Here is a 23,990-nt window from a genome sequence, read left to right as displayed (position 1 = left end):
GAACACCCAGCAGAGCAGTTTGCCAGATACGTTCTTTTTGTGTTTTAGACGGAGATTTCCAGCTATTTCTTGAATGCCTGGATTTGGCTGGGAAAATGCGTTTTCCACTTCTTCACAGAAAGGGTTTAGAACCTCCTGCAAACACACATCAGTTTAACTCCGTAAGTTCAATGCACACATTGAAGACCGTTGTGTTAGGTAGCTCCGTTTTGGTTTATGAAGCAGATATTTCTCAATAACGCGTTTGCTCCCATTCACCCGGGTATAACGAAACACAGCTCCTGGAAGAACCGTGCTTTTCACTCTCTGATTCTGAAGGCGGATTCCACTTTCTTAGCTGAGCGAACAACCAGCAGAGCAGTTTTCCAGATACGTTCTTTTTGTGTTTTAGACGGAGATTTTCTGCTATTTCTTGAATGCCTGGATTTGGCTGGGAATATGCGTTTTCCACTTCTTCACAGAAAGGGTTTAGAAACTCCTGCAAACACACATCAGTTTAGCTGCGTATGTTGAATGCACACATTGAAGACCGTTCTGTTACGTAGTTCCGTTTTGGTTATAGAAGCACATATTTCTTAATATAGCGTTTGCTCCCATTCACCCGAGTATAACGAAACACAGCTCCTGGAAGATCCGCGCTTCTCACTCTCTGATTCTGAAGGCGGATTCAACTCCATTAGCTGAGCGAACACCCAGCAGAGCAGTTTGCAAGATACGTTCTTTTTGTGTTTTAGACGGAGATTTCCAGCTATTTCTTGAATGCCTGGATTTGGCTGGGAAAATGCGTTTTCCAATTCTTCACAGAAAGGGTTTAGAAACTCCTGCAAACACACATCAGATTACCTCCGTATGTTGAATGTACACATTTAAGACCGTTCTGTTAGTTAGCTCCGTTTTGGTTTTAGAAGCAGATATCCCTCAATATGGCGTTTGCTGCAATTTACCCGGGTATAACGAAACACAGTTCTGGGAAGAATCGTGATTCTCACTCTCTGATACTGAAGGTGGATCCAACATTCTTAGGTGAGCGAACACCCAGCAGAGCAGTTTGCCACATACGTTCTTTCTGTGTTTTAGACGGAGATTTCCAGCTATTTGTTGAATGCCTGGATTCGGCTGGGAATATGCGCTTTCCACTTCTTCACAGAAAGTGTTTAAAAACTCCTGCAAACACACATCAGTTTAACTCCGTAAGTTGAATGCACACATTGAAGACCGTTCTGTTACGTAGCTCCGTTTTGGTTTATGAAGCAGATATTTCTCAATATCGCGTTTGCTCCCATTCACCCGGGTATAAGGAAACACAGCTACCTGGAAGAACCGTGCTTCTCACTCTCTGATTCTGAAGGCGGATTCAACTCCCTTAGCTGAGCGAACCTCCATCAGAGCAGTTTGCCAGATACGTTCTGTTTTTGTTTTACACGGAGATTTCCAGCTATTTCTTGAATGCGTGGATTTGGCTGGCAAAATGCCTTTTCCACTTCTTCACAGAAAGGGTTTAGAAACTCCTGCAAACATACATCAGTTTGCCTTCTTAAGTTAAATGCACACATTTTAGACCGTTCTGTTAGGTAACTCTATTTTGGATTTAGAAGCAAATATTTCTCAATACCCAGTTTGATCCAATTCACCCGGGTATAACAAAACGCAGCTCCTCAAAGAAACATGCTTCTCACGCTCTGATTCTGAGGGCGGATTCAACTCCCTTAGCTGAGCGATCACACGGCAGAGCAGTTTGCAAGATAAGTTCTTTTTGTGTTTTAGACAGAGATTTCCAGCTATTACTTGAATGTCTGGATTTGGCTGGGAAAATGCGTCTTCCACTTCTTCACAGAAAGGGATTAGTAACTCCTGCCAACACAAATCAGTTTAACTCCGTAAGTTGAATGCACACATTGAAGACCGTTCTGCTCGGTAGCTCTGTTTTGGTTTTAGAAGCACATATTTCTCAATACCGCGTTTGCTCCCATTCACCCGTATATAACGAAACGCAGCTCCTGGAAGAACCGTGCTTCTCACTATCTGATTCTGCAGGCGGATTCAACTCCCTTAGCTGAGCGAACACCCAGCAGAGCAGTTTGCAATATACGTTCTTTCTGTGTTGTAGACGGAGATTTTCAGCTATTTCTTGAATGCATGGATTTGGAGAGGAAAATGCGTTTCCCACTTCTTCACAGAAATGATTTAGAAACTCCTGCAAACACACATAAGTTTAACTCCATAAGTTGAATGCACACATTGAAGACCGTTCTGTTAGGTAGCTTTGTTTTGGTTTTAGAAGCAGATATTTCTCAATACCGCGTTTTCTCCCATTCACCCGTAGAGAGCGAAACGTAGCTCCTGGAAGAACCGTGCTTCTTACTCTCGGATTCTGAAGGCGGATTCAACTCCCTTAGCTGACCGAACACCCAGCAAAGCAGTTTGCAAGACACGTTCTTTTTGTGTTTTAGACGGAGATTTCCATCTATTTCTTGAATTCCTGGATTTGGCAGGGAAAATGCGTTTTCCACTTCTTCACAGAAAGGGTTTAGAAACTCTTGCAAACACACATCAGTTTAACTCCGTAAGTTGAATGCACACATTGCAGACCGTTCTGTTAGGTAGCTTTGTTTTGGTTTTAGAAGCAGGTATTTCTCAATACCACGTTTGTTCCAATTCTCCCGGGTATAACGAAACGCAGATCCTGGAAGAAACGTGCTTCTCAGTCTCTGATTCTGAAGGCGGATTCAACTCCCTTAGCTGAGCGAACACGCAGCAGAGCAGTTTGCAAGATACGTACTTTTTCTGTTTTAGACGGAGATTTCCAGCTATTTCTTGAATGCCTGAATTTGGCTGGAAAAATGCGTTTTCCACTTCTTCACAGAAAGGGTTTAAAAACTCCTGCAAACACACATCAGTTTAACTCCGTAAGGTGAATGCACATATTGAAGACCGTTCTGTTAGGTAGCACCGTTTTGTTTCTAGAAGCAGATATTTCTCAATACCGCGTTTGCTCCCATTCACCTGGGTATAACGAAACACAGCTCCTGGAATAACCATGCTTCTCATTCTCTGATTCTGAAGGCGGATTCAACTCCCTTAGCTGAGCGAACACCCAGCCGAGCAGTTTAGAAGATACGTCCTTTTTTTGTTTTAGACAGAAATTTCCAGCTATTTCTTGAATGCCTGGGTTTGGCTGAAAAAATGCGTTTCCCACTTCTTCACAGAAAGGGTTTAGAAACTCCTGCAAACACACATCATTTTACCTCCGTAAGTTGAATGCACACATTGAAGACCGTTTTGTTAGGTAGCTCCGTTTTGGTTTTAGAAGCAGATATTTCTCAATATCACGTTTGCTCCCATTTACCCGGGTGGAACAAAACACAGCTCAGGGAAGAACCGTGCTTCTCACTTTCTGATACTGAAGGCGGATTCAACTCCCTTAGGTGAGCGAACACCCAGCAGAGCAGTTTGCCAGATACGTTCTTTTTGTGTTTTAGACGGAGATTTCCAGCTATTTCTTGAATGCCTAAATTTGGCTGGGAAAATGCATTCTCCACTTTTTCACAGAAAGGGTTTAGAAACTCCTGCAAAAACACATCAGTTTAACTCCGTAAGTTCAATGCACACATTGAAGACCGTTCTGTTAGTTAACTCCGTTTTGGTTTTAGAAGCAGATATTTCTCAATATCGCGTTTGCTCGCATTTACCAGGGTGTAACGAAACACAGCTCCTGGAAGAACCGTGATTCTCACCCTCTGATAATGAAGGTGGATTCAACTCGCATAGGTTAGCGAAAACACAGCAGAGCAGTTTGCAAGATACGTTCTTTTGGTGTTTTAGACGGAGATTTCCAGCTATTTCTTGAATGCCTGGATTTGGCTGGGAAAATGCGTTTTCCACTTCTTCACAGAAAGGGTTTAGAAACTCCTGCAAACACACATCAGTTTAACTCAATAAGTTGAATGCACACATTGAAGACCGTTCTGTTAAGTAGTTCCGTTTTGGCTTTAGAAGCAGATATTTCTCAATACCGCGTTTGCTCCCATTCACCCGGGTATAACAAAACACAGCTCTTGGAAGAACCGTGCTTCTCACTCTCTAATTCTGAAGGCGGATTCAACTCCCTTACCTGAGCGAACACCCAGCAGAGCAGTTTGCAAGATACGATTTTTTTGTGTTTTAGACGGAGATTTCCAGCTATTTCTTGAATGCCTGGATTTCGCTGGGAAAATGGGTTTTCCACTTCTTCACAGAAAGGGTTTAGGAACTCCTGCAAACACACATCTGTTTACCATCGTAAGCTGTATGCACACATTGAAGACCGTTCTGTTAGGTAGCTCCGTTTTGGTTTTAGAAGCAGATATTTCTCAATATCGCGTTTGCTCCCATTAACCCGGGTATAACGAAACACAGCTCCTGGAAGAACCGTGCTTCTCACTCTCTGATTCTGAAGGCGGATTCAACTCCCTTAGCTGAGCGAACACCCAGCCGAGCAGTTTGAAAGATACGTTCTTTTTGTGTTTTAGACGGAGATTTCCAGCTATTTCTTGAATGCCTGGATTTGGCTGGGAAAATGCGTTTTCCACTTCTTCACAGAAAGTGTTTAGAAACTCCTGCAAACAAACATCAGTTCAACTCCGTAAGTAGAATAGACACATTGAAGACCGTTCTGTTAGGTAGCTCCGTTTTGGTTTTAGAAGCAGATATTTCTCAATACGGCGTTTGCTCCCATTCACCCGAATATACTGAAACGCAGCTCCTGGAAGAACCGTGCTTCTCACTCTCTGATTCTGAAGGCGGATTCAACTCCCTTAGCTGAGCGAACACCCAGCAGAGCAGTTTCGCAGACACGTTCTTTTTGTGTTTAAAACGGAGATTTCCAGCTATTTCTTGAATGCCTGGATTAGGCTGGGAAAATGCGTTTTCCATTTCTTCAGAGAAAGGGATTAGAAACTCCTGCAAACACACATCAGTTTATCTCCGTAAGGTGAATGCACACATTGAAGACCGTTCTGTTAGGTAGCTCCGTTTTGGTTTTAGAAGCAGATATTTCTCAATACCGCGTTTGCTCCCATTCACCCGGGTATAAAAAAACACAGCTCTTGGAAGAACCGTGCTTCTCACTCTCTAATTCTGAAGGCGGATTCAACTCCCTTATCTGAGCGAACACCCAGCAGAGCAGTTTGCAAGATACGTCCTTTTTGTGTTTTAGACGGAGATTTCCAGCTATTTCTTGAATGCCTGGATTTGGCTGGGAAAATGGGTTTTCCACTTCTTCACAGAAAGGGTTTAGGAACTCCTGCAAACACACATCAGTTTACCACCGTAAGTTGTTTGCACACATTGAAGACCGTTGTGTTAGGTAGCTCCGTTTTGGTTTTAGAAGCAGATATTTCTCAATATCGCGTTTGCTCAAATTAACCCAGGTATAACGAAACACAGCTCCTGGAAGAACCGTGCTTCTCACTCTCTGATTCTGAAGGAGGATTAAACTCCCTTAGCTGAGCGAACAACCAGCAGAGCAGTTTGCAAGATACGTTCTTTTTGTGTTTTAGACGGAGATTTCCAGCTATTTCTTGAATGCCTGGTTTTGGCCGGAAAAATGCGGTTTCCACTTCTTCACAGAAAGGGTTTAGAAACTCCTGCAAACACACATCAGTTTAACTCCGTAAGTTCAATGCACAGATTGTAGACGGTTCTGTTAGGTAGCTCCGTTTTGATTTTAGAAGCAGATATTTTTCAATATCGCCTTTGCTCCCATTAACCCGGGTATAACAAAACACAGCTCTGGGAAGAACCGTGCTTCTCACTTTCTGATACTGAAGGCGGATTCAACTCCCTTAGGTGAGCGAACACCCAGCAGAGCAGTTTGCCAGATACGTTCGTTTTGTGTTTAAGACGGAGATTTCCAGGTATTTCTCGAATACCTGGATTTGGCTGGGAAACTGCATTTTCCACTTCTTCGCAGAAAGTGTTTAGAAACTCCAGCAAACACACATCAGTTTAACTTCGTAAGTTAAATGGACACATTGAAGACCGTTCTGTTAGTTAGCTCCGTTTTGGTTTTAGAAGCAGATTTCTTTCAATATGGCGTTTGCTGCAATTTACCCGGGTATAACGAAACACAGTTCTGGGAAGAATCGTGATTCTCACTTTCTGATACTGAAGGCGGATCCAACATTCTTAGGTGAGCGAACACCCAGCAGAGCAGTTTGCCACATACGTTCTTTCTGTGTTTTAGACGGAGATTTCCAGCTATTTGTTGAATGCCTGGATTCGGCTGGGAATATGCGCTTTCCACTTCTTCACAGAAAGGGTTTAAAGACTCCTGCAAACACACATCAGTTTAACTCCGTAAGTTGAATGCACACATTGAAGACCGTTCTGTTACGTAGCTCCGTTTTGGTTTATGAAGCAGATATTTCTCAATATCGCGTTTGCTCCCATTCACCCGGGTATAAGGAAACACAGCTACCTGGAAGAACCGTGCTTCTCACTCTCTGATTCTGAAGGCGGATTCAACTCCCTTAGCTGAGCGATCACCCGGCAGAGCAGTTTGCAAGATACGTTCTTTTTGTGTTTTAGACAGAGATTTCCAGCTATTACTTGAATGTCTGGATTTGGCTGGGAAAATGCGTCTTCCACTTCTTCACAGAAAGGGATTAGTAACTCCTGCCAACACAAATCAGTTTAACTCCGTAAGTTGAATGCACACATTGAAGACCGTTCTGTTCGGTAGCTCTGTTTCGGTTTTAGAAGCACATATTTCTCAATACCGCGTTTGCTCCCATTCACCCGTATATAACGAAACGCAGCTCCTGGAAGAACCGTGCTTCTCACTCTCTGATTCTGCAGGCGGATTCAACTCCCTTAGCTGAGCGAACACCCAGCAGAGCAGTTTGCAATATACGTTCTTTCTGTGTTTTAGACGGAGATTTTCAGCTATTTTTGAATGCATGGATTTGGAGAGGAAAATGCGTTTTCCACTTCTTCACAGAAATGATTTAGAAACTCCTGCAAACACACATAAGTTTAACTCCATAAGTTGAATGAACACATTGAAGACCGTTCTGTTAGGTAGCTTTGTTTTGGTTTTAGAAGCAGATATTTCTCAATACCGCGTTTTCTCCCATTCACCCGTAGAGAGCGAAACGTAGCTCCTGGAAGAACCGTGCTTCTTACTCTCGGATTCTGAAGGCGGATTCAACGCCCTTAGGTGAGCGAAAACCCAGCAGATCAGTTTGCCAGATACGTCCTTTTTGTGTTTTAGACGGAGATTTCCAGCTATTTCTTGAATGCCTGGATTTGGCAGAGAAAATGCGTTTTCCACTTCTTCACAGAAAGGGTTTAGAAACTCCTGAAAACACACATCAGTTTAACTTCGTAAATTGAATGTACTCATTGAAGACCGTTCTGTTAGGTAGCTCCGTTTTGGTTTTAGAAGCAGATATTTCTCAATATCGCGTTTGCTCTCATTCACCCGGGTATAATAAAACACAGCTCCTGGAAGAACCGTGCTTCTAACTCTCTGATTTTGAAGGCGGATTTAACTCCCTTACCTGAGCGACCACCCAGCAGAGCAGTTTGCCAGATACGTTCTTTTTGTGTTTTAGACGGAGATTTTCAGCTATTTCTTGAATGCCTGGATTTGGCGGGGAAAATGGGTTTTCCACTTCTTCAGAGGAAGGGTTTAGAAACCTTGCAAACACACATCAGTTTAACACCATAATTTGAACTCACACATTGAAGACCGTTCTGTTAGGTAGCTCCGTTTTGGTTTTAGAAGCAGATATTTCTCAATACCGCGTTTTCTCCCATTCACTTGTAGATAGCGAAACGCAGCTTCTGGAAAAACCGTGCTTTTCACTATCTGATTCTGAAGGCGGATTCAACTCCCTTAGCTGAGCGAACACCCAGCAGAGCAGTTTGCAAGACACGTTCCTTTTGTGTTTTAGACGGAGATTTCCAGCTATTTCTTGAATGCCTGGATTTGGCTGGGAAAATGCGTTTTCCACTTCTTCACAGAATGGGTTTAGAAACTCCTGCAAACTCACGTCTGTTTAACTCCATAAGTTGAATGCACACATTGATGACCGTTCTGTTAGGTAGCTCCGTTTTGGTTTTAGAAGGAGATATTTCTCAATATCGCGTTTGCTCCCATTCACCCGTGTATAACGAAACACAGCTTCTGGAAGAAAGGTGCTTCTCACTCTCTGATTCTGAAGGCGGACTCAACTCCCTTAGCTGAGCGAACACCCAGCAGAGCAGTTTGCAAGATACGTTCTTTTTGTGTATTAGACGGAGATTTCCAGCTATTTCTTGAATGCCTGGATTTGGCTGAGAAATTGCGTTTTCCACTTCTTCACAGAAAGAGTTTAGAAACTCCTGCAAACACACATCAGTTTAACTCCGTAAGTTGAATGCACACATTGAAGACCGTTCTGTTAGGTAGCTCCGTTTTGGTTTTAGAAGCAGATATTTCTCAATATCGCGTTTGCTCCCATTCACCAGGGTATAAAGAAACACAGCTCCTGGAAGAACCGTGCTTCTTACTCTCGGATTCTGAAGGCGGATTCAACTCCCTTAGCTGACCGAACACCCAGCAAAGCAGTTTGCAAGACACGTTCTTTTTGTGTTTTAGACGGAGATTTCCATCTATTTCTTGAATTCCTGGATTTGGCAGGGAAAATGCGTTTTCCACTTCTTCACAGAAAGGGTTTAGAAACTCTTGCGAACACACATCAGTTTAACTCCGTAAGTTGAATGCACACATTGAAGACCGTTCTGTTAGGTAGCTTTGTTTTGGTTTTAGAAGCAGGTATTTCTCAATACCACGTTTGTTCCAATTTTCCCGGGTATAACGAAACGCAGATCCTGGAAGAAACGTGCTTCTCAGTCTCTGATTCTGAAGGCGGATTCAACTCCCTTAGCTGAGCGAACACCCAGCAGAGCAGTTTGCAAGATACGTTCTTTCTGTGTTTTAGACGGAGATTTCCAGCTATTTCTTGAATGCATGGATTTGGCGGGGAAAATGCGTTTTCCACTCCTTCACAGAAAGTGTTTAGAAACTCCTGCAAACACACATCACTTTAACTCCGTAGGTTGAATGCACACATGGAAGACCGTTCTGTTAGGTAGCTCCGTTTTGGTTTTAGAAGCAGATATTTCTCAATATCGCGTTAGCTCCCATTCAACCGGGTATAACGAAACACAGCTCCTGGAAGAACAGTGCTTCTCACTCTGTGATTCTGAATGCGGATTCAACTTCCATACCTGAGCGAACACGCAGCGGAGCAGTTTGCAAGATACGTACTTTTTTTGTTTTAGACAAAGGTTTCCAGCTATTTCCTGAATGCCTGAATTTGGCTGGAAAAATGCCTTTTCCACTTTCTGAAAAAAAGGGTTTAGAAACTCCTGCTAACACACATCAGTTTAACTCCGTAAGTTGAATGCACACATTGAAGACCGTTCTGTTAGGTAGCACTGTTTTGGTTCTAGAAGCAGATATTTCTCAATACCGCGTTTGCTCCCATTCACGTGGGTATAATGAAACACAGCTCCTGGAAAAACCATGCTTCTCATTCTCTGATTCTGAAGGCAAATCCAACTTCCTTGGCTGAGCGAACACCCAGCAGAGCCGTTTGCCAGATACGTTCTTTTTGTGTTTTAGACGGACATTCCCAGCTATTTCTTCAATGCCTGGATTTGGCTGGGAAAATGCGTTTTCCACTTCTTCACAGAAAGGGTTTAGAAACTCCTGCAAATACACATCAGTCTAAATCCGTAAGTTGAATACATACATTGAAAACCGTTCTGTTAGGTAGCTCCGTTTATGTTTTAGAAGCAGATATTTCTCAATACCGCGTTTGCTCCCATTTACCCGAATATAACGAAACGCAGGTCCTGGAATAACCGTGCTTCCCACTCTCTGATTCTGAAGGCGGATTTAACTCTCTTAGCTGAGCGAACACCCAGCAGAGCAGTTTGCAAGATACGTTCTTTTTGTGTTTTAGACGGAGATTTCCAGCTATTTCTTGAATGCCTGCATTTGGCTGTGAAAATGCGTTTTCCACTTCTTCACAGAAAGGGTTTAGAAACTCCTGCAAACACACATCAGTTTAACTCCGTAAGTTGAATGCACACATTGAAGACCGTTCTGTTAGGTAGCTCCGTTTTGGTTTTAGAAGCAGATAATTCTCAATATTGCGTTTGTTCCAATTAACCCGTGTATAACGAAACGCAGCTCCTGGAAGAACCGTGCTTCTCACTCTCTGATTCTGAAGGCTGATTCAACTCCCTTAGCTGAGTGAACACCCAGCAGAGTAGTTTGCAAGATACGTTCTTTTTCTGTTTTAGACGGAGATTTTCAGCTATGTATTAAATGCCTGGATTTGGCTGGGAAAATGGGTTTTCCACTTCTTCACAGAAAGGGTTTTTAAACTCCTGCAAACACACATCAGTTTAACTCCGTAACTTGAATGCACACATTGAAGACCATTCTTTTAGGTAGCTCCGTTTTGGCTTTAGAAGCAGATATTTCTCAATACCGCGTTTGCCCCCATTCACCCGGATATAACGAAACGCAGCTACTGGAAGAACCGTGCTTCTCACTCTCTGATTCTGAAGGCGGATTCAACTCCCTAAGCTGAACGAACACCCAGGAGAGCAGTTTGCAAGATACGTTCTTTTTGTGTTTTAGACGGAGATTTCCAGCTATTTCTTGAATTCCTGGATTTGGCTGGGAAAATGCGTTTTCCACTTCTTCAAAAAATGGGTTTAGAAACTCGTGCAAACACACATCAGTTTAACTTCATAAGTTGAATGCACACATTGAAGACCGTTCTTTTAGGTAGCTCCGTTTTGGTTTTAGAAGCAGATATTTCTCAATATCTCGTTTGCTCCCACTAACCCGGGTATAACAAAACACAGCTCTGGGAAGAACCGTGCTTCTCACTCTCTGATACTGAAGGCGAATTCAACTCCCTTAGGTGAGCGAAAACCCAGCAGATCAGTTTGCCAGATACGTACTTTTTGTGTTTTAGACGGAGATTTCCAGCTATTTCTTGAATACCTGGATTTGGCAGAGAAAATGCGTTTTCCACTTCTTCACAGAAAGGGTTTAGAAACTCCTGAAAACACACATCAGTTTAACTCCGTAAGTTGAATGTACTCATTGAAGACCGTTCTGTTAGGTAGCTCCGTTTTGGTTTTAGAAGCAGATATTTCTCAATATCGCGTTTGCTCCCATTCACCCGGGTATAATAAAACACAGCTCCTGGAAGAACCGTGCTTCTAACTCTCTGATTTTGAAGGCGGATTTAACTCCCTTACCTGAGCGACCACCCAGCAGAGCAGTTTGCCAGATACGTTCTTCTTCTGTTTTAGACGACGATTTTCAGCTATTTCTTGAATGCCTGTATTTGGCTGGGAAAATGCGTTTTCCACTTCTTCAGAGGAAGGGTTTAGAAACCTTGCAAACACACATCAGTTTAACACCATAAGTTGAATGCACACATTGAAGACCGTTCTGTTAGGTAGCTCCGTTTTGGTTTTAGAAGCAGATATTTCTCAATACCGCGTTTTCTCCCATTCACTTGTAGATAGCGAAACGCAGCTTCTGGAAAAACCGTGCTTCTCACTATCTGATTCTGAAGGCGGATTCAACTCCCTTAGCTGAGCGAACACCCAGCAGAGCAGTTTGCAAGACACGTTCCTTTTGTGTTTTAGACGGAGATTTCCAGCTATTTCTTGAATGCCTGGATTTGGCTGGGAAAATGCGTTTTCCACTTCTTCACAGAATGGGTTTAGAAACTCCTGCAAACACACGTCAGTTTAACTCCATAAGTTGAATGCACACATTGATGACCGTTCTGTTAGGTAGCTCCGTTTTGGTTTTAGAAGGAGATATTTCTCAATATCGCGTTTGCTCCCATTCACCCGTGTATAAAGAAACACAGCTCCTGGAAGAACCGTGCTTCTCACTCTCTGATTCTGAAGGCGGATTCAACTCCCTTAGCTGAGCGAACACCCAGCAAAGCAGTTTGCAAGATACGTTTTTTTTCTGTTTTAGACGGAGATTTCCAGCTATTTTTTGAATGCCTGGATTTGGCTGGGAAATTGCGTTTTCCACTTCTGCACAGAAAGGGTTTAGAAACCCCTGCAAACACACATCAGTTTAACTCCATAAGTTCAATGCACACATTGAAGACCGTTCTGTTAGGTAGCTCCGTTTTGGTTTTAGAAGCAGATATTTCTCAATATCTCGTTTGCTCCCACTAACCCGGGTATAACAAAACAGAGCTGTGGGAAGAACCGTGCTTCTCACTCTCTGATTCTGAAGGCGGATTCAACTCCCTTAGGTGAGCGAACACCCAGCAGATCAATTTGCCAGATACGCCCTTTTTCTGTTTTAGACGGAGATTTCGAGCTATTTCTTGAATGCCTGGATTTGGCTGGGAAAATGCGTTTTCCACTTATGCACAGAAAGGGTTTAGAAACCTTGCAAACACACATAAGTTTAACACCATAAGTACAATGCACACATTGAAGACCGTTCTGTTAGGTAGCTCCGTTTTGGTTTTAGAAGCAGATATTTCTCAATATCGTGTTTGCTCCCATTAACCCGGGTATAACAAAACACAGCTCTGGAAATAACCGTGCTTCTCACTCACTAATACTGAAGGCCGATTCAACTCCCTTAGGTGAGCGAACACCCAGCAGTGCAGTTTGCCAGATACGTTCTTTCTGTGTTTTAGACGGAGATTTCCAGCTATTTCTTGAATGCCTGGATTTGGCTCGGAAAATGCGTTTTCCACTTCTTCACAGATAGGGTTTAGAAACTCCTGCAAACACACATCAGTTTAACTCCGTAAGTTGAATGCACACATTGAACACCGTTTTGTTAGGTAGCTCCGTTTTAATTTTAGAAGCAGATATTTCTCAATATCGCGTTGCTCCCATTCACCCGGGTATATCGAAACACAGCTCCTGGAAGAACCGTGCTTCTCACTCTCTGATTCTGAAGGCGGATTCAACTCCCTTAGCTGAGCGAACACTTAGCAGAGCAGTTTGCAAGATACGTTTTTTTTGTGTTTTAGACGGAGATTTCCTGCTATTTCTTGAATGCCTGCATTTGGCTGGGAAAATGCGTTTTCCAATTCTTCACAGAAAGGGTTTAGAAACCCTGTAAACACACATCAGTTAAACACAATAAGTTCAATGCACACATTGAAGACCGTTCTGTTAGGTTGCTCCGTTTCGGTTTAGAAGCAGATATTTCTCAATATCGCGTTTGCTCCCATTAACCCGGGTATAACAAAACACAGCTCTGAAAAGAACCGTGCTTCTCACTCACTGATACTGAAGGCGGATTCACCTCCCTTAGGTGAGCGAACACCCAGCAGAGCAGTTTGCCAGATACGTTCTTTCTTTGTTTTAGACAGAGATTTCCAGCTATTTCTTGAATGCCTTGATTTGGCTGGGAAAATGCGTTTTCCACTTCTTCACAGAAAGGGTTTAGAAACCCTGCAAACACACATCAGTTTAACACAATAAGTTGAATGTACACATTGAAGACCGTTCTGTTAGGAAGCTCCGTTTTGGTTTTAGAAGCAGATATTTTTCAATATCGCGTTTGCTCCCATTCACCCACGTATAATGAAACAGAGCTCCTGGAAGAACCGTGCTTCTCACTCCTTGATTCTGAAGGCGGATTCAACTTTCTTAGCTGAGTGAACACCCAGCCGAGTAGTTTGCAAGATACGTTCTTTTTGTGTTATAGACGGAGATTTCCAGCTATTTCTTGAATGCCTGGATTTGGCTGGAAAAATGCGTTTTCCACTTCTTCACAGAAAGTGTTTAGAAACTCCTGCAAACACACATCAGTTTAACTCCATAAGTTCAATGCACACATTGAAGACCGTTCTGTTAGGTAGCTTTGTTTTGGTTTTAGAAGCAGATATTTCTCAATACCGCGTTTGCTCCCATTACCCCGGTATAAAGAAACGCAGCTACTGAAAAAACCGTGCTTCTCACTCTCTGATTCTGAAGGCGAATTCAACTCCCTTATCTGAGCGAACACCCAGCAGAGCAGTTTGCAAGACACGTTCCTTTTGTGTTTTACACGGAAATTTCCAGCTATTTCTTGAATGCCTGGATTTTGCTGGGAAAATGCGTTTTCCACTTCTACACAGAAAGGGTTTAGAATCTTTTGCAAATACACATCAGTCAAACTCCGTAAGTTGAATACATACATTGAAAACCGTTCTGTTAGGTAGCTCCGTTTTGGTTTTAGAAGCAGATATTTCTCAATACCGCGTTGCTCCCATTCACCCGAATATGACGAAACGCAGCTCCTGGAAAAACCGTGCTTCTCACTCTGATTCTGAAGGCAGATACAACTCCCTTAGCTGACGAACACCCAGCAGAGCAGTTTGAAAGACACGTTCATTTTGTGTTTTAGACGGAGATTTCCAGCTATTTCTTGAATGCTTGCATTTAGCTGGGAAAATGCGTTTTCCACTTCTTCACAGAAAGGGTTTAGAAACTCCTGCAAACACACGTCAGTTTAACTCCATTAGTTGAATGCACACATTGAAGACCGTTATGTTAGGTAGCTCCGTTTTGGTTTTAGGAGATATTTCTCAATATCGCGTTTGCTCCCGTTCACCCGAATATAAGGAAACACAGCTCCTGGAAGAACCGTGCTTCTCACTCTCTGATTCTGAAGGCGGATTCAACTCCCTTAGCTGAGTGAACATGCAGCAGAGCAGTTTGCAGGATACGTTCTTTTTGTGTTTTAGACGTAGATTTCCAGCCATTTCTTGAATGCCTGGATTTGGCTGTGAAAATTCCTTTTCCACTTCTTCACAGAAAGGGTTTAGAAACTCCTGCAAACACACATCAGTTTAACTCCGTAAGTTGAATGCACACATTGAAGACCGTTCTGTTAGGTAGCTCCGTTTTGGTTTTAGAAGCAGATATTTCTCAATATCGCGTTTGCTACCATTAACCCGGGTGTAACAAAACACAGCTCCGGGAAGAACCGTGCTTCTCACTTTCTGATACTGAAGGTGGATTCAACTCCCTTAGGTGAGCGAAGACCTTCCAGAGCAGTTTGGCAGATACGTTCTTTTTGTGTTTTAGACGGAGATTTCCAGCTATTTCTTAAATGCCTAAATTTGGCTGGGAAAATGCATTTTCCACTTCTTCACAGAAAGGGTTTAGAAACTCCTGCAAACACACGTCAGTTTAACTCCGTAAGTTCAATGCACACATTGAAGACCCTTCTCTTAGTTAACTCCGTTTTGGTTTTAGAAGCAGATATTTCTCAATATCGCGTTTGTTCCCATTTACCCGGGTATAACGAAACACAGCTCCTGGAAGAACCGTGCTTCTCACCCTCTGATAATGAAGGTGGATACAACTCCCATAGGTCAGCGAAAACCCAGCAAAGCAGTTTGCCAGATACTTCCTTTTTGTGTTTTATACGGAGATTTACAGCTATTTCTTGAATGCCTGGATTTGGCTGTGAAAATTCGTTTTCCACTTCTTCACAGAAAGTGTTTAGAAACTTCTGCAAACACACATCAGTTCAACTCCGTAAGTTGAATAGACTCATTGAAGACCGTTCTGTTAGGTAGCTCCGTTTTGGTTTTAGAAGCAGATATTTCTCAATACGGCGTTTGCTCCCATTCACCCGAATATAACGAAACGCAGCTCCTGGAATAACCGTGTTTCTCACTCTCTTATTCTGAAGGCGGATTCAACTCCCTTAGCTGAGCGAACGCCCAGCAGAGCAATTTGGAAGATACGTTCTTTTTGTGTTTTAGACAAAGATTAACAGCTATTTCTTGAATGCCTGGATTTGGCTGGGAAAATGCGTTTTCCACTTCTTCACAGAAAGGGTTTAGAAACTCCTGCAAACACACATCAGTTTAACTCCGTATGTTGAATGCACACATTGAAGACCGTTCTGTTATGTAGTTCCGTTTTGGTTTTCGGAGCAGATATTTCTCAATATCACCTTTGCACCCATTCACCCGGGTACAATGAAACACAGCTCCTGGAAGAACCGTGCTTGTCACTCTCTGATTCTGAAGGCGGTTTCAACTCCCTTAGCTGAGCGAACACCCAGCCGAGCAGTTTGCAAGATACATTCTTTTTGTGTTTTAGACGGAGATTTCCAGCTATTTCTTGAATGCCTGCATTTGGCTGGGAAAATGCATTTTCCACTTCTTCACAGGAAGGGTTTAGGAACTCCTGCAAAAACACATCAGTTTAACTCCGTAAGTTGAATGCACACATTGAAGACCGTTCTGTTAGGTAGCTCTGTTTTGGTTTATAAAGCAGATATTTCTCAATATCGCGTTTGCTCCCATTCACCCGGGTATAACTAAACACAGCTCCTGGAAGAACCGTGCTTCTCACTCTCTGATTCTGAAGGCGGATTCAACTCCCTTAGCTGAGCGAACATCCAGCAGAGCAGTTTGCCAGATACGTTCTTTTTGTGTTTTAGACGGAGATTTGCAGCTATTTCTTGAATGCCTGGATTTGGCTGGGAAATTGCGTTTTCCACTTCTTCACAGAAAGGGTTTAGAAACTCCTGCAAACACACATCTGTTTAACTCCGTAAGTTGAATAGACACATTTAAGATCGTTCTGTTAGGTAGCTCCGATTTGGTTTTAGAAGCAGATATTTCTCAATACCGCGTTTTCTTCCATTCACCCGAATATAACGAAACGCAGCTCCTGGAAGCACCGTGCTTCTCATTCTCTGATTCTGAAGGTGGATTCAACTCCCTTAGCTGAGCGAACACTCAGCCGAGCAGTTTGCAAGATACGTTCTTTTTGTGTTTTAGACGGAGATTTCCAGCTATTTCTTGAATGCCTGCATTTGGCTGGGAAATTGCGTTTTCCACTTCTTCACCGAAAGTGTTTAGAAACTCCTGAAAACACACATCAGTTCACCTCCATAAGTTGAATGCACACATTTAAGACCGTTCTGTTAGGTAGCTCCGTTTTGGTTTATGAAGCAGATATTTCTCAATACCGCGTTTGCTCCCTTTAACCCGGGTATAACGGAACACAGCTCCTGGAAGAACCCTGCTTCTCACTCTGATTCTGAAGGCGGATTCAACTCCCTTAGCTGAGCGAACAACCAGCAGAGCAGTTTTTCAGATACGTTCTTTTTGTGTTGTAGACGGAGATTTTCTGCTATTTATTGAATGCCTGGATTTGTCTGGGAAAATGCGTTTTCCACTTCTTCACAGAAAGGGTTTAGAAACTCCTGCAAACACACATCAGTTTAACTGCATATGTTGAATGCACACATTGAAGACCGTTCTGTTATGTAGTTCCGTTTTGGTTATAGAAGCAGATATTTCTCATTATAGCGTTTGCTCCCATTCACCCGAGTATAACGAAACACAGCTCCTGGAAGAACCGCGCTTCTCACTCTCTGATTCTGAAGGCGGATTCAACTCCATTTGCTGAGCGAACACCCAGCAGAGCAGTTTGCAAGATACGTTCTTTTTGTGTTTTAGACGGAGATTTCCAGCTATTTCTTGAATGCCTGGATTTGGCTGGGAAAATGCGTTTTCCACTTCTTCACAGAAAGGGTTTAGAAACTCCTGCAAACACACATCAGATTAACTTTGTAAGATGAATGTACACATTGAAGACCGTTCTGTTAGTTAGCTCCGTTTTGGTTTTAGAAGCAGATATTCCTCAATATGGCGTTTGCTGCCATTTACCCGGGTATAACGAAACACAGTTCTGGGAAGAACCGTGATTCTCACTCTCTGATACTGAAGGCAAATCCAACTACCTTAGGTGAGCGAACGCCCAGCAGAGCAGTTTGCCAGATACGTTCTTTTTGTGTTTTAGACGGAGAATTCCAGCTATTTGTTGAATGCCTGGATTTGGCTGGGAATATGCGTTTTCCACTTTTTCACAGAAAGGGTTTAGAAACTCCTGAAAACACACATCAGTTTGACTCCGTAAGTTGAATGCACAAATTTAAGACCGTTCTGTTAGGTAGCTCCGTTTTGGTTTATGAATCAGATATTTCTCAGTATCGTGTTTGCACCCATTCACCCGGGTATAAGGAAACACAGCTCCTGGAAGAACCGTGCTTCTCACTCTCTGATTCTGAAGGCGGATTCAACTCCCTTAGCTGAGCGAACACCCAGCAGAGCAGTCTGCCAGATACGTTCTGTTTGTGTTTTAGACGGAGATTTCCAGCTATTTCTTGAATGCCTGGATTTGGCTGGGAAAATGCTTTTCCACTTCTTCACAGAAAGGGTTTAGAAACTCCTGCAAACACACATCAGTTTAACTGCATATGTTGAATGCACACATTGAAGACCGTTCAGTTAGGTAGCTCCGTTTTGGTTTTAGAAGCAGATATTTCTGAATATTGCCTTTGCACCCATTCATCCGGGTATTACGAAACACAGCTCCTGGAAGAACCGTGCTTCTCACTCTCTGATTCTGAAGGCGGATTCAACTCCCTTAGCTGAGCGAACACCCAGCCGAGCAGTTTGCAAGATACGTCCTTTTTGTGTTTCAGACAAAGATTTCCAGCTATTTCTTGAATGCCTGCATTTGGCTGGGAATATGCGTTTTCCACTTCTTCACAGAAAGGGTTTAGAAACTCCTGCAAACACACATCAGGTTAACTCCGTAAGTAGAATGCACACATTGAAGACCCTTCTGTTAGGTAGCTCCGTTTTGGTTTTAGAAGCAGATATTTCTCAATATCGCGTTTGAACCCATTCACCCGGGTATAACGAAACACAGCTCCTGGAAGAACCGTGCTTCTCACTCTCTGATGCTGAAGGCGGATTCAACTCCCTTATCTGAGCAAACACCCAGCACAGCAGTTTGCAAGATACGTTCTTTTTGTGTTTTAGACGGAGATTTCCAGCTATTTCTTGAATGCCTGCATTTGTCTGGAAAAATGCGTTTTCCACTTCTTCACAGAAAGGGTTTAGAAACTCCTGCAAACACACATCAGTTTAACTCCGTAAGTTGAATGCACACATTGAAGACCGTTTTGTTAGGTAGCTCCGTTTTGGTTTTAGAAGCAGATATTTCTCAATATTGCGTTTGCACCCATTAACCCGTGTATAACCAAACACAGCTCCTGGAAGAACCGTGCTTCTCACTCTCTGATCCTGAAGTCGGATTCAACTCCCTTAGCTGAGCCAACACCCAGCTGAGCAGTTTGCAAGATACGTTCCTTTTGTGTTTTAGACGGAGATTTCCAGCTATTTCTTGAATTCCTGCATTTGGCTGGGAAAATGCTTTTTCCACTTCTTCACAGAAAGGGTGTAGAAAGTCCTGCAAACACACATCAGTGTAACTCCGTTTGTTGAATGCACACATTGAAGACCGTTCTGTTAGGTAGCTCCGTTTTGGTTTTAGAAGCAGATATTACTCAATATTGCATTTTCACGCATTCACCCGGGTATAACGAAACACAGCTCCTGGAAGAACGGTGCTTCTCACTCTCTGATTCAGAAGGCGGATTCAACTCCATTAGCTGAGCGAACAACCAGCAGAGCAGTTTGCAAGATACGTTCTTTTTGTGTTTTAGACGGAGATTTCCAGCTATTTCTTGAATGCCTGCATTTGGCTGGGAAAATGCGTTTTCCACTTCTTCACAGAAAGGGTTTAGAAACTCCTGCAAAAACACATCAGTTTAACTCCGTAAGTTGAATGCACACATTGAAGACCGTTCTGTTACGTAGCTCCGTTTTCGTTTTAGAAGCAGATATTTCTCAATTTTTTGTTTGCACCCATTCTCCCGGGTATAACGAAACACAGCTCCTGGAAGAACCGTGCTTCTCACTCTCTGATTCTGAAGGCGGATTCCACTCCCTTAGCTGAGCGAACACCCAGCAGAGCAGTTTGCAAGATACGTTGTTTATGTGTTTTAGACAGAGATTTCCAGCTATTTCTTGAATGCCTGCATTTGGCTGGGAAAATGCGTTTTCCACTTCTTCACAGAAAGGGTTTAGAAACTCCTGCAAACACACATCAGTTTAACTTCGTATGTTGAATGAATACATTGAAGACAGTTCTGTTAGGTAGCTCCGTTTTGGTTTTAGAAACAGATATTTCTCAATATTGCGTTTGCACCCATTCACCCGGGTATAACCAAACACAGCTCCTGGAAGAACCGTGCTTCTCACTCTCTGATCCTGAAAGCGGATTCAACTCCCTTAGCTGAGCGAACACCCAGCCGAGCAGTTTGCAAGATACGTTCCTATTCTGTTTTAGACGAAGATTTCCAGCTATTTCTTAAATACATGCATTTGGCTGGAAAAATGCGTTTTCCACTTTTTCACAGAAAGAGTTTAGAAACTCCTGCAAACACACATCAGTTTAACTCCGTTTGTTGAATGCACACATTGAAGACCGTTCTGTTAGGCAGCTCCGTTTTGGTTTTAGAAGCAGATATTTCTCAATAACGCGTTTGCACCCATTCACCCGGGTATAACTAAACACAGCTCCTGGAAGAATCGTGCTTCTCACTCTCTGATCCTGAAGGCGGATTCAACTCCCTTAGCTGAGCGAACACCCAGCCGAGCACTTTGCAAGATACGTTCTTTTTGTGTTTTAGACGGAGATTTCCAGCTATTTCTTGAATGCCTGCATTTGGCTGGGAAAATGCGTTTTCCACTTGTTCACAGAAAGAATTTAGAAACTCCTGCAAACACACATCAGTTTAACTCCGTAAGTTGAATGCACACATTGAAGACCGTTCTGTAAGGTAGCTCCGTTTTGGTTTTAGAGGCAGATATTTCTCAATATTGCGTTTGCACCCATTCACCCGGGTATAACGAAACACAGCTCCTGGAAGAACCGTGCTTCTCACTCTCTGATCCTGAAGGCGGATTCAACTCCCTTAGCTGAGCGAACACCCAGCCGAGCAGTTTGCAAGATACGTTCTTTTTCTGTTTTAGACGGAGATTTTTAGCTATTTCTTGAATGCCTGCATTTGGCTGGGAAAATGCATTTTGCACTTCTTCACAGAAAGGGTTTAGAAACTCCTGCAAACACACATCAGTTTAACTCCGTTTGTTGAATGCACACATTGAAGACCGTTCTCTTAGGTAGCTCCGTTTTGGTTTTAGAAGCAGATATTTCTCAAAATCGCGTTTGCACCCATTCACCCGTGTATAACGAAACACAGCTCCTGGAAGAACGGTGCTTCTCACTCTCTGATTCTGAAGGCGGATTCAACTCCCTTAGCTGAGCGACCACCCAGCCGAGCACTTTGCAAGATACGTTCTTTTTGTGTTTTAGACGGAGATGTCCAGCTATTTCTTGAATGCCTGCATTTGGCTGGGAAAATGCGTTTTCCACTTGTTCACAGAAAGAATTTAGAAACTCCTGCAAACACACATCAGTTTAACTCCGTAAGTTGAATGCACACATTGAAGATCGTTCTGTTAGGTAGCTCCGTTTTGGTTTTAGAGGCAGATATTTCTCAATATTGCGTTTGCACCCATTCACCCGGGTATAACGAAACACAGCTCGTTGAAGAACCGTGCTTCTCACTCTCTGATCCTGAAGGCGGATTCAACTCCCTTAGCTGAGCGAAAACCCAGCCGAGCAGTTTGCAAGATACGTTCTTTTTGTGTTTTAGACGGAGATTTCCAGCTATTGTTTGAATGCCTGCATTTGGCTGGGAAAATGCGTTTTCCACTTCTTCACAGAAAGGGTTTAGAAACTCCTGCAAACACACATCAGTTTAACTCCGTTTGTTGAATGCACACATTGAAGACCGTTCTGTTAGGTAGCTCCGTTTTGGTTTTAGAAGCAGATATTTCTTAATATTGCGTTTGCACCCATTCACCCGGGTATAACGAAACACAGCTCCTGGAAGAACGGTGCTTCTCACTCTCTGATTCTGAAGGCGGATTCAACTCCCTTAGCTGAGCGAACACCCAGCAGAGCAGTTTGCAAGATACGTTCTTTTTGTGTTTTAGACGGAGATTTCCAGCTATTTCTTGAATGCCTGCATTTGGCTGGGAAAATGCGTTTTCCACTTCTTCACAGAAAGGGTTTAGAAACTCCTTCAAACCCACATTTGTTTAACTCCGTAAGTTGAATGCACGCATTGAAGACCGTTCTGTTAGGAAGCTCCGTTTTGGTTTTAGAAGCAGATATTTCTCAATATTGTGTTTGCACCCATTCACCCGGGTATAACGAAACACAGCTCCTGGAAGAATTGTGCTTCTCACTCTCTGATTCTGAAGGCGGATTCAACTCCCTTAGCTGAGCGAACACCCAGCAGAGCAGTTTGCAAGATACGTTCTTTTTGTGTTTTAGACGGAGATTTCCAGCTATTTCTTGAATGCCTGCATTTGGCTGGGAAAATGCGTTATCCACTTCTTCACAGAAAGGGTTTAGAAACTCCTGCAAACACACATCAGTTTAACTCCGTAAGTTGAATGCACACATTGAAGACCGTTCTTTTAGGTAGCTCCGTTGTTGTTTTAGAAGCAGATATTTCTCAATATTGCGTTTGCACCCTTTCACCCGTGATTAACGAAACACAGCTCCTGGAAGAACCGTGCTTCTCACTCTCTGATTCTGAAGGCGGATTCAACTCCCTTAGCTGAGCGAACACCCAGCCGTGCAGTTTGCAAGATACGTTCTTTTTGTGTTTTAGACGGAGATTTCCAGATATTTCTTGGATGCCTGCATTTGGCTGGGAAATTACGTTTTCCACTTCTTCACAGAAAGGGTTTAGAAACTCCTGCAAACACACATCAGTTTAACTCCGTAAGTTGAATGCACACATTGAAGACCGTTCTGTTAGGTAGCTCCGTTTTGATTTTAGAAGCAGATATTTCTCAATATTGCGTTTGCTCCCATTCACCCGGGTATAACCAAACAGAGCTACTGGAAGAACCGTGCTTCTCACTCTCTGATGCTGAAGGCGGATTCAACTCCCTTAGCTGAGCGAACACCCAGCCGTGCAGTTTGCAAGATACGTTCTTTTTGTGTTTTAGACAAAGATTTCCAGCTATTTTTTGAATGCCTGGATTTGGCTGGAAAATGCGTTTTCCACTTCTTCGCAGAAAGAATTTAGAAACTCGTGCAAACACACATCAGTTTAACTTCGTTTGTTGAATGCACACATTGAAGACCGTTCTGTTAGGTAGCTCCGTTGTGGTTTTAGAAGCAGATATTTCTCAATATTGCGTTTGCACCCATTCACCCGGGTATAACGAAACACAGCTCCTGGAAGAACCGTGCTTCTCACTCTCTGATTCTGAAGGCGGATTCAACTCCCTTAGCTGAGCGAACACCCAGCAGAGCAGTTTGCAAGATACGTTCTTTTTGTGTTTTAGACGGAGATTTCCAGCTATTTTTTGAATGCCTGCATTTGGCTGGGAAAATGCGTTTTCCACTTCTTCACAGAAAGGGTTTAGAAACTCCTGCAAACACACATCAGTTTAACTCCGTAAGTTGAATGCACACATTGAAGACCGTTCTGTTAGGCAGCTCCGTTTTGGTTTTAGAAGCAGATATTTCTCAATAACGCGTTTGCACCCATTCACCCGGGTATAACGAAACACAGCTCCTGGAAGAACCGTGCTTCTCACTCTCTGATTCTGAAGGCGGATTCAACTCCCTTAGCTGAGCGAACACCCAGCCGAGCACTTTGCAAGATACGTTCTTTTTGTGTTTTAGACGGAGATTTCCAGCTATTTCTTGAATGCCTGCATTTGGCTGGGAAAATGCGTTTTCCACTTGTTCACAGAAAGAATTTAGAAACTCCTGCAAACACACATCAGTTTAACTCCGTAAGTTGAATGCACACATTGAAGACCGTTCTGTAAGGTAGCTCCGTTTTGGTTTTAGAGGCAGATATTTCTCAATATTGCGTTTGCACCCATTCACCCGGGTATAACGAAACACAGCTCCTGGAAGAACCGTGCTTCTCACTCTCTGATCCTCAAGGCGGATTCAACTCCCTTAGCTGA

The sequence above is a fragment of the Callithrix jacchus genome, chromosome 20, assembly GCF_049354715.1.
Source record: "Callithrix jacchus isolate 240 chromosome 20, calJac240_pri, whole genome shotgun sequence".
In the NCBI taxonomy this organism is placed as follows: Eukaryota; Metazoa; Chordata; class Mammalia; order Primates; family Cebidae; genus Callithrix; species Callithrix jacchus.
This window is presented reverse-complemented; position numbering follows the sequence as displayed.